Consider the following 12,393-nt stretch of genomic DNA (forward strand, 5'->3'; position numbering starts at 1 on the left):
CTAGCTATTGTACATAACTAGAAATACAATGCAAATGTCATACAGGTGTAATATATTGGAGTTCTAACACTAATGATATCATTACAGATGGTCAACTTATACATAGTAGCAGGCACAGAAAATTATATAGGCAATGCCCAATCTCTAATGAAATTGCATATATGAACTTAAAGGAGCAATGGTTGACAAATACTGATGCACATATAGACTGTAAGGAACAATCCCTGTGTAAGTATTCTAGGTTAGCGAGGCTGTTAAAATCAAGTAAAAAATTAGTATTACCAGAGGCTGAGGTCAAAAGTGAAGCACAGCAATAGTGTCAGATACTAAAACTACACTTTTAATTTAGCTTCTTAACATTGTACTAGTATCTGACACATAGAAAAAGAGAGATGACACAGATCAGAGATGAGAGATGATGAAATCCATGAGATGGATATAACACACAATGATACTCTTCATTGCTACATCTGAGCTATAACAAACACTGTCAGTTCCCTGCATCCCTCCACTGCTATATAGATCTTATCTGTCTGTAGCTTGTAGATTTAGTCTGCTCACGATGCTGCTTTCCAACAGGAAATCCTCATGTGAGCGTCTGTCTCTGCAGTGGCCCCCACCCTATCATTCCAAGAAGAGCTCCGACACTCAGGGAGCACACAGAAGAAAAGATTCATGAGAAGAATCTATCCTGTCCGACCATAGTCAGAAGAAAATTTACGGTCGAATCCCAGGACACTGGAAGACAGGTTGGAATTATATGAGTGAAATGCTGTATTATTGTTAACAATGTGAGAATGTGTTATTTTATTATCCTGAGTATATTTCAGAATATTGTCTTTGTGGGAATACCACTTTAATGATTTATGTTTTATTTTATGTTTTATTTTTTATGCCTCTTTATTAGCTCTTTAATGTTAAAGGTGATAGGTGGTTATATATAAAACATAATAAATCATATTATTATTTGCTTTCTAGTTAAACTATTTTATCAACATTGTTCAAGATGTTCTGTCAGCAGATCTCCCTACCAAATCTCTTTGCTGCGCCGGCAAAATTCACATATTTAGAACAGTTGTTTAATTCATGTAGATTTCCCTGAGGGGAGAACAGTTATCATAGATTTTTTAAATGCAATGCCAGCAAATTGTGAAAATTACATGTTGTATCCTTGTAGAAAAATTCTGCCTTTTGTGTCAAATTAAAAATGAAATAAAATGTAGCACATAAGTATTTCTGTTAGCGGTTATCAGAGATGAACTAATGTTTTGGCCTATGGGGCCTGAGAACCAGCATCAAAAATCATTTCACAAATTAAATTACATTTTCTATACAATTTAATAAATATTGGTCTAAAGGATGGTCATAAAACTTATAAGTTTTTAACCCTCAAAATACTTCCAAACATGTGACCTTCTTGACTTGACATCTCAGCAGCTACCTAATTAAATAATTACAAACGTAGATTTTATTATCTCTATTTCTATGACATTTCATTGTTTTCCATTTTGTTGTGGGGGAGATACATTTTCCCTTCCTTTCACCCTGAAGCCTCTGGTATATGTCCCATCATTTGTGTGTGTGTTTTCAATCAATATCATCTTTATGGCAAGCAACAGCTTGCAATATAATAAAAAAATATTTCTTATTACTATTTAAAGAAATGAAAGACTACGGTAATTTTAAAACCTTCCCTAGATTGTAAAAAGGCATATACAAATTCACACCTCGGTTATTTAAAGGCACCCTACCCCAATAAAATGTTCCTGAGTATTGTGGCTCTATTGTTCCTACTGAAGGTGTGCTTTATTTGAAGATTTACCTTATTAGACTCCGGCTTCATTCCATGGCCCCCTAATGACATGGCCCATTTTTGGATTTGTGTTTCCATTTTTCACTCCCCACCTTCAAAAATCCAAAACCTTTTTTTTTTCGATGACATTATTTAATATTTCATGCCATATACTGGGAAAGTTTTATGGATTTCTCTGCCTCAGTATGATCACGGGCATGCCAAATTTATATAGGTTTTATTTTGTTTTAATACATTTTTTTTTTAAATTGAACCTTCTGTACAAAAAATAATCTTTGTTTCACCATCTTCTGCTGCTAATAACTTTGTAAGGTTGGATTTTTACGGGATGAGATGACGTTTATTTGCTACCATTTTGGGGACTTGATCACTTTTTATAAAACATTTTTATATGTTGCAAAAGTGGCATTTCGGACATTTGGCCTCTATTTTCTGTTACAGAGTTCAACACCTAGAATAACTAATGTTATATTTGGAGAATCTGACAATTGGGACTTGGTAATACCTAACGTGTTAATGATTTTGTTTGTTAATTTATTTTAATATGAGTGATTAGAACTTTTATTTTTTTTATTTTTTCATTTTTACTATTTTTCAGTCCCCCTGGGATACTTTAACCCTAGGTTGTTTGACGGTTTGTGGATTTTGCAAATCATCTATTACAATGTGCCACTGGAACATTGTTACAGATCATCAGAGAATGTCAACTTCAGGTCTTATAAAGACCCAATGCTGTCATGGCAATCACTTGTCGGTCCCCGATGATGTCACAGGGCGGCTTTGTCAGCAGCAGTCAAAAAGTTAACACCTGCAATACGCAGCAAACACCCAGCTTGTATGGAGAGGGCTCAGCCGTGAGCCCTCTCCACACTTCAGTAACCGATGTGTGATGTACTATTATGTCACACATTGATAAGGGGTTAACAACTATTCTGATTCTACTCAGTTGATGACTCTGATCCCTATATGCTTGCCCTGATCTTCAACATTTGTGTTGTAATCCAGTAATTTCCCCCTCGGGGGTTAATAGTTTTTTTTATCATATTGTATTCAGATGTTTTTGCCTGGTCAACGTATGGCTTTGTTCAGACTCTTTTTGCAACATCCCACACCGGGGCCTGACCTTTTTCTATGGCAGGAGGAAGTCGGGGTCCTGAATACCAGAGTGGCTGTCTAGTGCGGCCTTGCGAACAGCGATGATCAGCCTGGTAAAGTAACTTCAGGCTAGGCGGTAGGAGCCTTGTCATGGAGCTTGTCATGAACTTCCGGGACTAACTTCCTTTCCAGACTGAGACCGAGACCATGTGCTTCCACCCATAAGGGGTTTTATAACCTCCCCTTGTGACGTAGCAAGCACTTTGTTCAACCAGTTTACACCTACCCCAGGACTACTCTGTAAAACAATGATCTTGTGTCCTTGTTGGAACTATGTTAAGATACTTGTATGTGGGTTAAAGCTTGAATGCAGAAAGGGATAATTAAAGAAAATCTACCTTCAAAATCCATTATGATAAACCAGGGACACTTAGTCATTGATCCAGGTACCTTGACTATGGCAATCAACTTATATTTGTCATCCATGGCCTCCTTCCTGCTAAAAAAAACTTTCACATTTATGCTAATGAGTCTGTGGTGTTCTGGAAGGTGTTTTCACTTGCAGTTTCAATGACAAGAGCAGGTCTCCCCCCTACATGCACTTCCATGCAGTTCCCTAGATTAACCAGGCAGAGGGAGGAGGGAGAGTGCAAGGGGGGGGGGGGCTGAGACATGTTCTGCTCATTGTAACAGCCTGTGACACTGCAGAGTTGAGGGCCTTGGGAAACAACCAGAAGAGCCCTCAGGCATCATCTTAAAAGTTTTAGAACTTTTAAAGGAAGTTTTAGAAGGAAGGAGGCCAAGGATAACAAATATAAGAATATATCCACAGTCACAGTGCCTGGATCTATGAATAAGTGTCCCTGGTTTATCATGATGGATTTTGATGGCCGATTTCCTTTAAATACCTTGTAATTAGCCAAAAGCCACACCAGTCAGCTGGCACAGTGCACCCACGTATTTGTATTTGGGGGTGGAAAAAAATAGATAACAGATATCCAATGTGCATGGCCAGATTAAATGGTCATAGTGGCAATGAGCACCATATAGAAAACATCTAGATCAGTTAGAATTAGGGGAAAACCTCGAGAAATCACAGAATGTCATATAATTACATAAATTATATCATATACTCACAATTTACAATGTATATTCATTGTGTCTAAGTCAAAAGGTTAATCACCATACAAGATTTTGTTCCCTTGCGTTTTTCATGTCAAAAAACTCTAAGGCAAATGTTTTCTTAAAAAATACCTATTATTACAATGTCAAACACTCTATTTAAGCACCTTCCTCTCTCTGGCCATTATGGAACAGTATTTTTACTGACTAAATAGCTCAGCATGCGACACTATTCGACAAAGTGAAAAAAAAGCACAATTATTTTTATCATTGTTGGCGATGGCATGACAGATGTAGATGGAATGCGTACATTTTACCTTTTATTTCATTATGTTAATGTTATCCATTAGAACTACATTAAATAGGAATAAGAAGTGGAGCTTGAAGGTTAAAACCAGTACAATAAAGCCTCTTGCCTGTAGATTTAATTTGCTGCATATTTTTGATTTTCCTTTCTTTTTGGTGCTCATTCCTTCTGGAACTACATGCCCATACCTTTTCAAAAAGCAAAAATTCAATGGTATTGCCAACATACATCTAATGTGTGTCACCATGTTTTGAATAATCTTCTAATAGTAAATCATTTTTTGGATGTGGAAGGAACTTTGTAGTGGTAGAGAAGAAAATGAACAGGTCGGACAGGACTAATAGAATGGGCAATACCCCTTTCTTGGTTTCTCGTGATGCACAGGTAGCATCATTCCTTCCTATAATGCAGATGAGCTTTAGCAAGCATCACAATGAACATTCTCAGTAATCCTAACTATCTCTGTCATGCGGCAAGGTTTCTTGGGATTCCTAATGGATATGCTTAATGGATACAAGAATGGATGTAAATGGTTTGTAATAGATTCAGAGGGATAACGGTATTAAGCCATTAACTTTATGTCGTATGACACTTATATATAGCTGTGAACATGTAAGTAATGGAATTCTACTAATTTACTACCTTATTAATAATTGCTTTTATTTGCTAGGCATCAGTTGAATAGACACCAGAATCAGTATAAATTCATTAAACACATTTCTAAGATTAAAACTTCGACTTTCGTTACATTCATATCCTGTGTATTCCCTAAGAGCTGTTTATTCAATTACGTAGAAAAAGCTTAACTCTGCTTCTTAAATTAAAGTACGCTAGTAACTTTTCCATTAAGGGAAATTAATCCAATTTCCAACAAAAATAGAAAACAAGTTGGTATTAGCCTTAGACCAGCAGAATACGTAAAGTTGTTACGACAGCTACTTGTGCCTTATGATACATGAGTGTGTGGCTTGGAAGCAAGTATAGCAATAGTATAAATCATATTAATACATGTATAAAATGTTGATATAGTAAATTTTGATATGACATGATATGATCAATGCTTTCATTAATATGTATTTTCCTCCAAAAACATTGTCCCGGTGTACGCCTGTGTGTGGTGTAGAACTTGGTGCCTTAGAGGTTAGCACTGTTGGATATTGGTGCTGTGGTCTCCACACTAAAACAAACAAGAGTAGAATACTCATGGTGCAGTTTCCCTGTCCACAAATAAACCCATATTAATCGTCTTGCTTAAAATAATAAAATATACCTACCTTGGTTGGCTAGGGTTGCATTCAAAATGAGATTGGAGGTACATTGATTAAGCAAGCCACATACATAATTGTGTCTCCTGTTATGGAATTTGTTGGCACTATATATGAAGAATTGAAAAAAAAATAAGGATGGCAGGGATTGGATAGTACAAGAACATTTTTTTGCTGGAGTGAAAATAATTACAAAATAACCTGGTGAGTCTAGATGTCATATGTTACAACATGTGAGTGTCCTTTCTTGGTTTTTACAGGTTTTGGACTTGTTTAATTTATCTTTGAGGCTGATATCCATGGCCTCCTTCCTTTTAAAAATCAACCGGTAAAATCATAGTAATGATCCAGAAGGGCTCTGGGGTCTTGCCAAAGCCCCTCCGTGCTGCAGACTCATTACAGTGTGCAAGAAGATTGCCACAGTCCCGATGCCTGGATCCATCAGTAAGTGTCCCTTATCCATGCTTGATATTGATGGTAGATTTCCTTTAAGTTTTCCTTTTACATTTAATCAGTTACTTCAATTGATTTAAAGATTGTTTCTAAAATTGTAGTTTGTAGCTTGAATATTGTGGGATTAACAATATGAAGATCTAGAGATAAAGTGATCTTCCTCCCATAGGCATTTAATGCATCTTTCTTCTTTACTGTGTCTTAATATGATAACTTTATTTAAACTTTATTGTCCTGAACCTTTAATAAAATTGGCAAATAATATAAAAAGTATTTGTATCTTTTACACTCAGGAAAGAAGTCTTCTTCTCAGGATTCATATTCTTCCAATTGTCAAGGCAGTTACATGATGCAGTTTGGGAGTTTTTGGCACTGGACGTTGCTGTCCCCCATTTATGGCTACTCCTAAATTCAAACCAGCGACCTTTTACTTGGGAATGAGCTATTATGGAATCTGTAACTTGTAGAATGCAAGAAGAAAAACATTGTTCCACCATCAGGAGCAAAATAAAGACAATGCAGTTACATGACAAGAAGCTGCATAACTAAACATATGCTAAATAGTTACACATCATATTTATGTATGAGATAGCCATGATGATTGTCTATAATATAATGGTAGTTTCATGTAGAAAGCTGTAATAGTGAGATATAGTGCTGGAAAGTCACAAGTTCAAAACATTGCTACCCTTTTGCTCTTCAATGTAATTGAGCCATATACATCAAGAGTAAATAGTCAAGTAAATGGAAGCTAAAGAGCTGTTAACAATGTTATGTGACATCTGTCACCATAAGTAGCCCATTCCGACAGCATAATATAAATTTATACACATCTATCCAACAGAAGGAAGAACACATTCTACGAACAAAACCTCCTGCTGTTCATTACTTTTTTTAATGTGTCATCATTTTGCGGCTGCAGCATAGTCAGGTTCCCAGAACATACGGTCCTCCTGTAAAACATTCCATCTTGGAATTCCATGATCTGTCATAACTTCGCAAGAGGGATTTCCTCTCCATAAAGTCTGACTAACACCTCAAATGCCTCATTACAGTGTTCACACTTAATGAATATAAAGGACTTCCAGCTCATCGTGACTCACTTGCTTATAGAGGGAGCATGAGACACAATGCGCGCTGCCAAAATAGATCTTGACGTGAAACTGAAGAAAAAAACGTTCAAGATTGCAAATGAAAGGTTCTTTTCATAAGCTGTGTATTCGACTTTTTCAGGGCAGTGTGCCTGAGAAATATCAAAACTTGCTTGTTTAAAAGAAAAAAAATAGGTTTAATGTAGCTTTTCATGCTGCTCTTCAGTGCACTTCTATCTCAAATTATGTATATAATGTATTACTAAAAGATTTTGATTCAGGCAATTCCAAGAGTAATAGCATCTTTGGATAAACTCTCGATCTTTATTCAACGATTTTCACACCTATTACGTTGAGTGACTTTGCTGGATCAAGAATCTCAGGAGCAGTATTAACACTGTAGTGAAGATGCATAATTAAGGGCAAGAAAGTTCCTCAAAGATATACTCAGAAAATGGATGAAGTATCCCTGCGAGTCCCATTTAATCTCCTTTTCAGGTTTATTCATTAAATGTTGCCTCTAGTTGACAATGAATGCACTGGCATATTTAAACATAAAACCATCCAATTTTATCACAATAATTACATATTGAATCCTGGCAGCACACATAATTCTCCCTAGTCTCAAGATTCCCCATTGGGAATGTAGTTACATGCTTAAATGTTTGGCAACTTTGTTGAGGGATATAAAATTGAACAGCAAAGAACAAAAATAGCTGTGAACAACGTATTTTAAAGATATTATATTAAATAAAATGCTTATACAATTATTCATGGGGATATTTCCTGTAGCAAACAAATGAGGTAGTGAGAAATTCACCACTTGCACATGTATTTATAAAGCGTATGCACCAGTTTTGCGTTGTGGCTGCACCGTGTCTGACAAGAAGGAAAAAATGTGTTGTTAGTGTTAGTGCCTAGTCGGAGTTTGCGTCACATTTATTACTGACATGCGGCACAATTCTATTTACACCACAATTCTGCAGCATGAACACCTCCAGAGCTTTGCAGGTGGTGCCAGATTAATCTGGCACATTGTGCACACTCCACAGGCAAACTGCACAACTAAATTTATTTTAATAAACAACCATTAGAAAGCATTTCCCCTATTCCTACATTGTCTCTCTACATAACTGTAAACTTAGACAAGCAGGTCCTAAACCTGTATGCAAATGACCCGAGATGGGTCAAATGAGCCATTTTCATATTCAGCAGTCCAGCTTATTCATGAGTGTCAGGCAAAGCCATACCCCCAGTGCTTGACTGTGATGATGATGTTACACTACTGGTGCAGCTTGTGTGTGTATGAGAGATGCAGCTGCTACAGGATGCAGCCATGTGTATGGGTGAAGAAAGTATGTCAGGTACTTGTGTAACTAATGTCTGTGTCTCTCACATGTGTATAGGAGAAGAAAGCATGTCAGGTACTTGTGTTGCTGATGTATGTGTCTTTCACATGTGTATTGGAGAAAAGAACATGTCAGGTACTTGTGTAGCTGATGTCTGTGTTTCTCACATGTGTATGGGAGAGCATATCAGGTACTTGTGTAGCTGATGTCTGTGTCTCTCACATGTGTATAGCAGAACAGGTCAGGTACTTGTGTAGATGATGTCTGTGTCTATCACATGTGTATAGGAGAACAAGTCAGGTACATGTGTAGCTGATGTCTGTGTCTCGCACATGTGTATGGGAGAAGAGAGCATGTCAGGGACTTGTGTAGCTGATGTCTGTGTCTCTCACATGTGTATAGGAGAAGAAAGCATGTCAGGTACTTGTGTTGCTGATGTATGTGTCTTTCACATGTGTATTTGAGAAAAGAACATGTCAGGCACTTGTGTACCTGATGTCTTTGTCTCTAACGTGTATGGGAGAAAAGAGCATGTGAGGTAATTGTGTAACTAATGTCTGTGTCTCTAACATGTATATGGGAGAAAAGAGCATGTCAGGTACTTGTGTAGCTGATGTCTGTGTTTCTCACATGTGTATGGGAGAGCATATCAGGTACTTGTGTAGCTGATGTCTGTGTCTCTCACATGTGTATAGCAGAACAGGTCGGGTACTTGTGTAGATGATGTCTGTGTCTATCACATGTGTATAGGAGAACAAGTCAGGTACATGTGTAGCTGATGTCTGTGTCTCGCACATGTGTATGGGAGAAGAGAGCATGTCAGGGACTTGTGTAGCTGATGTCTGTGTCCCTCACGTGTGTATATGGTCATACAGTAGGTGTTCTCCTTTTGGAGAGATTTCCAATTAATGCCACCTTAAAGGCATGTGGAGACTTAAAGCTATAGATGCTCCACTAGGGAATTCTGGGAAGTATGCAAAAACATTATCCAAAGTGTTAAATGGAAAACCATGCTACAAGAAGTCTAAAGATGTGGTGTGGGATTAAGCCAAAAACAGGATATCTATTCCAAAAGGAACAGACTCCCAACTGTAGACAGCACTGTTTCTCCTTATGGATAGATTGCCAATTAAGACCACCAGTCTTCACATGCCTTTAAGGTGGCCTTAATTGGCAATCTCTCCATAAGGAGAACACCTACTGTCTGACCCTAGTCAATAGCCTCTCACACAGCCAATCCAGTTCCCTACACTGTACTGAGTAGACCCAACCAGGTTGAAACAGTGCTGTCTACAGTTGGCAGTCTGTTCCTTCTGGAATAGATATACTGGTTTGGCTTAATCCCACTGGTTTGGCATTGTTTACCATTTAACACTTTGGAAAACATATTTGGATACTTCCCACATGTGTATAGGAAAAGACAGCATGCCAGGTACATGTGTTGCTGATGTATGTGTCTCTCACAGGCAGCAGATAAAGCACAAGTTTTACTATATATTACATACAGACATGAGCGGGGAAGGAGAGGGGCGACGTAACACGGGTGACATCATTTTCTCTCTCCATGTGCTCAGCCTAATTTACATAATAAAGAAAATATAATTTTACAATGATTAATTTATGAATTATCTAGGTAAAGGCTGAGATGGAATCCTTGTAATAATAGTAATATCATGTGTGAAGAACACATTGCAGATGTATGGAAACATCTGCAATGTATTCTTCACTCATATTGTTCTTCATATACTATTGTGAAGAACATCGTTCGGCGTGCATGTCTTCCGATAAGTTAGCAGATGTTCTGAACATCTGCAATGTGTTCTTCACTGTGTTTTTTCAATGTGTTCTTTCAGTGAAAATATCTGCAAACATCTGCAATGTGTTCTTCTTTAGTGTTCTTTCAATGTGTTCTTTCAGTGAAAAATGCTCGAGTCTCCCATTGACTTCAATGGGGTTCGTTATTCGATATGAGCACTCGAGCATCGGGAAAAGTTCCACCCGAGTAACGAGCACTCAAGCATTTTAGTGCTCGCTCATCTCTAGCTTCCACCTCTTGATGTATTGGTCAGGGTGCTGCGCAGCATTTATTTTACACCAGGCCTGGGGACCGGGTGTTTTAAGGCCCAATCTTGGGCCGCAGCCTGTTTGCAGAACACTGAGTTAGATGACATTTTTTGAAAATATTAACAACTGCAACTTATTTGTTAGTAAAAGTTTTTTATTAAATTTTTTTATGCTTGTCATGTATTGTCCCCATTTTGCATAAAGTTATAATGTTATTACAATGTTATTCTGCTTTAATGGGCACATTCATGATATAATACTATGTTTTTGCATAAGGTTCTGTTTCTTTGAAAAAAACAAAGAATTACTAAAAGATCAGGAATTGTAAATGGCACCACTTTTTTCCTACCGTGGAAGCCTTCAAAGGACTAAAGGATTGTCTTAGGACATCTGCTGGTAAGTTTAGCTCAGTAAACCAATAACCAGAGGAAATGAGAAGGAATAGGACCCGCTCTATAATCCGTGGCATGGTTGCTCAGCACATTCATGGTGCAACGAGAATGTACACAATATCAGGCTAGGAGGACCATGAGCTAGCCACAGTTTGTGCAACTACCGCACACCCTCTGTACACTGTTGTATGCATGAGGACAGTGTTTGACAATTAGCTCTCATGCATATGAACATATCCTCAGGTAAGAAAGCATTTGTCTAAGCCTAGTGCCCCTGAGAAAAAAACTCAGATCAGCTCCTATTCTTGTCTGTGTTTGAAGACCCGCTCTCTCATAGAAGTCTATGGGACCATGAAAAATATGGGTTACTAAGAGTGTGTCATCCATGTACCATCTGTGTTTGCAGATCAGTTGCCAAATACCACAATCCTGCGCATCTGCAAATATGTGTGACATACAGATGACAAGTCGACCAATTTTTAGGCCATTTGGCCGAGAATCAAGAAAAATGCTGTTGCGTCTCAACATGCAAAAATGAGAAAACCTTATTTTGCGTCCCTAACAAAAATACATTTGTGTGCAGGAGACTTCATCTCTACTGCTTAGTCACAGGTAATCTACTTGATGTAGGGCAAACTCCTATTTATGTGGTGGAGATTAGGGCAGTGAACTCATGCTATCTATGTTTACAATGGTTTCAGTGTAATATACTAACTCCAGCCCATCACTGTACACAACAAACACATGGAGTACATATTTGGCTGTTATTGGGCAAGTTATGTCTTATATATATATATATATATATATATATATATATTATTTTCTAGAACACAGTGTACCACTAATGGCTTGAATGGCTTGAGTTGAATATGGCCAACAGTAGAAAATGTCAGCATGTACATAAAACTATAAACCTATTCATCTATCCATTAGTCAAACACATAACCCAATCCTTTCATTCTAATCCAAATACAACTTTCCATTTTCAACTTAAGGCATAAACCCTAGGTGATAACACCCCTTGTTTAAAGTGGTTACCCCATAAAGAACATTTATTGTCTATCCCCTGTTACACTGCTTTAGAAATCTGGATATCCTGATTAGTGATGAGCAGCGTGATGATCTCCAGGAAAATAGCAGGGCACAGTCGCCACTGACCATTTAAAGAGTTAACACTTACAATTGGTGCTATCACTGGTCCTGAGCCTCCCATTATGCAGTGAGGATGAAATTAATGTGCAAGTTTGGACATCTGATTGATGGTTTTCAACTGAAAATCTTATATTAAAAATCGATGACATGCTTCCTTTAATGCTAATTTAAGTCTCCTATTTAAAGAATATCTAAAAGGCGCACAGATGGATATGCTAATTTATAGACTTAATTTGCTAATTTTAAGTTCTTCTTTTTTTTGTGATAAATGACAAGCCTGTCCAACTTAA

The 12,393-nt window shown here is 37.5% G+C and overlaps 1 long non-coding RNA gene across 1 annotated transcript; it reads left to right on the top strand.

Moving 5' to 3' along the window:
• Positions 1-585: 585 nt before the first annotated feature.
• Positions 586-9,010, top strand: LOC140116551 (uncharacterized). The gene is made up of 3 exons (XR_011852812.1): positions 586-749; positions 5,863-6,046; positions 6,349-9,010. It is a non-coding gene; the product is annotated as an uncharacterized lncRNA (long non-coding RNA).
• Positions 9,011-12,393: the final 3,383 nt, after the last annotated feature.

The sequence above is a fragment of the Engystomops pustulosus genome, chromosome 2 (assembly GCF_040894005.1).
Source record: "Engystomops pustulosus chromosome 2, aEngPut4.maternal, whole genome shotgun sequence".
NCBI classification, from domain to species: domain Eukaryota; kingdom Metazoa; phylum Chordata; class Amphibia; order Anura; family Leptodactylidae; genus Engystomops; species Engystomops pustulosus.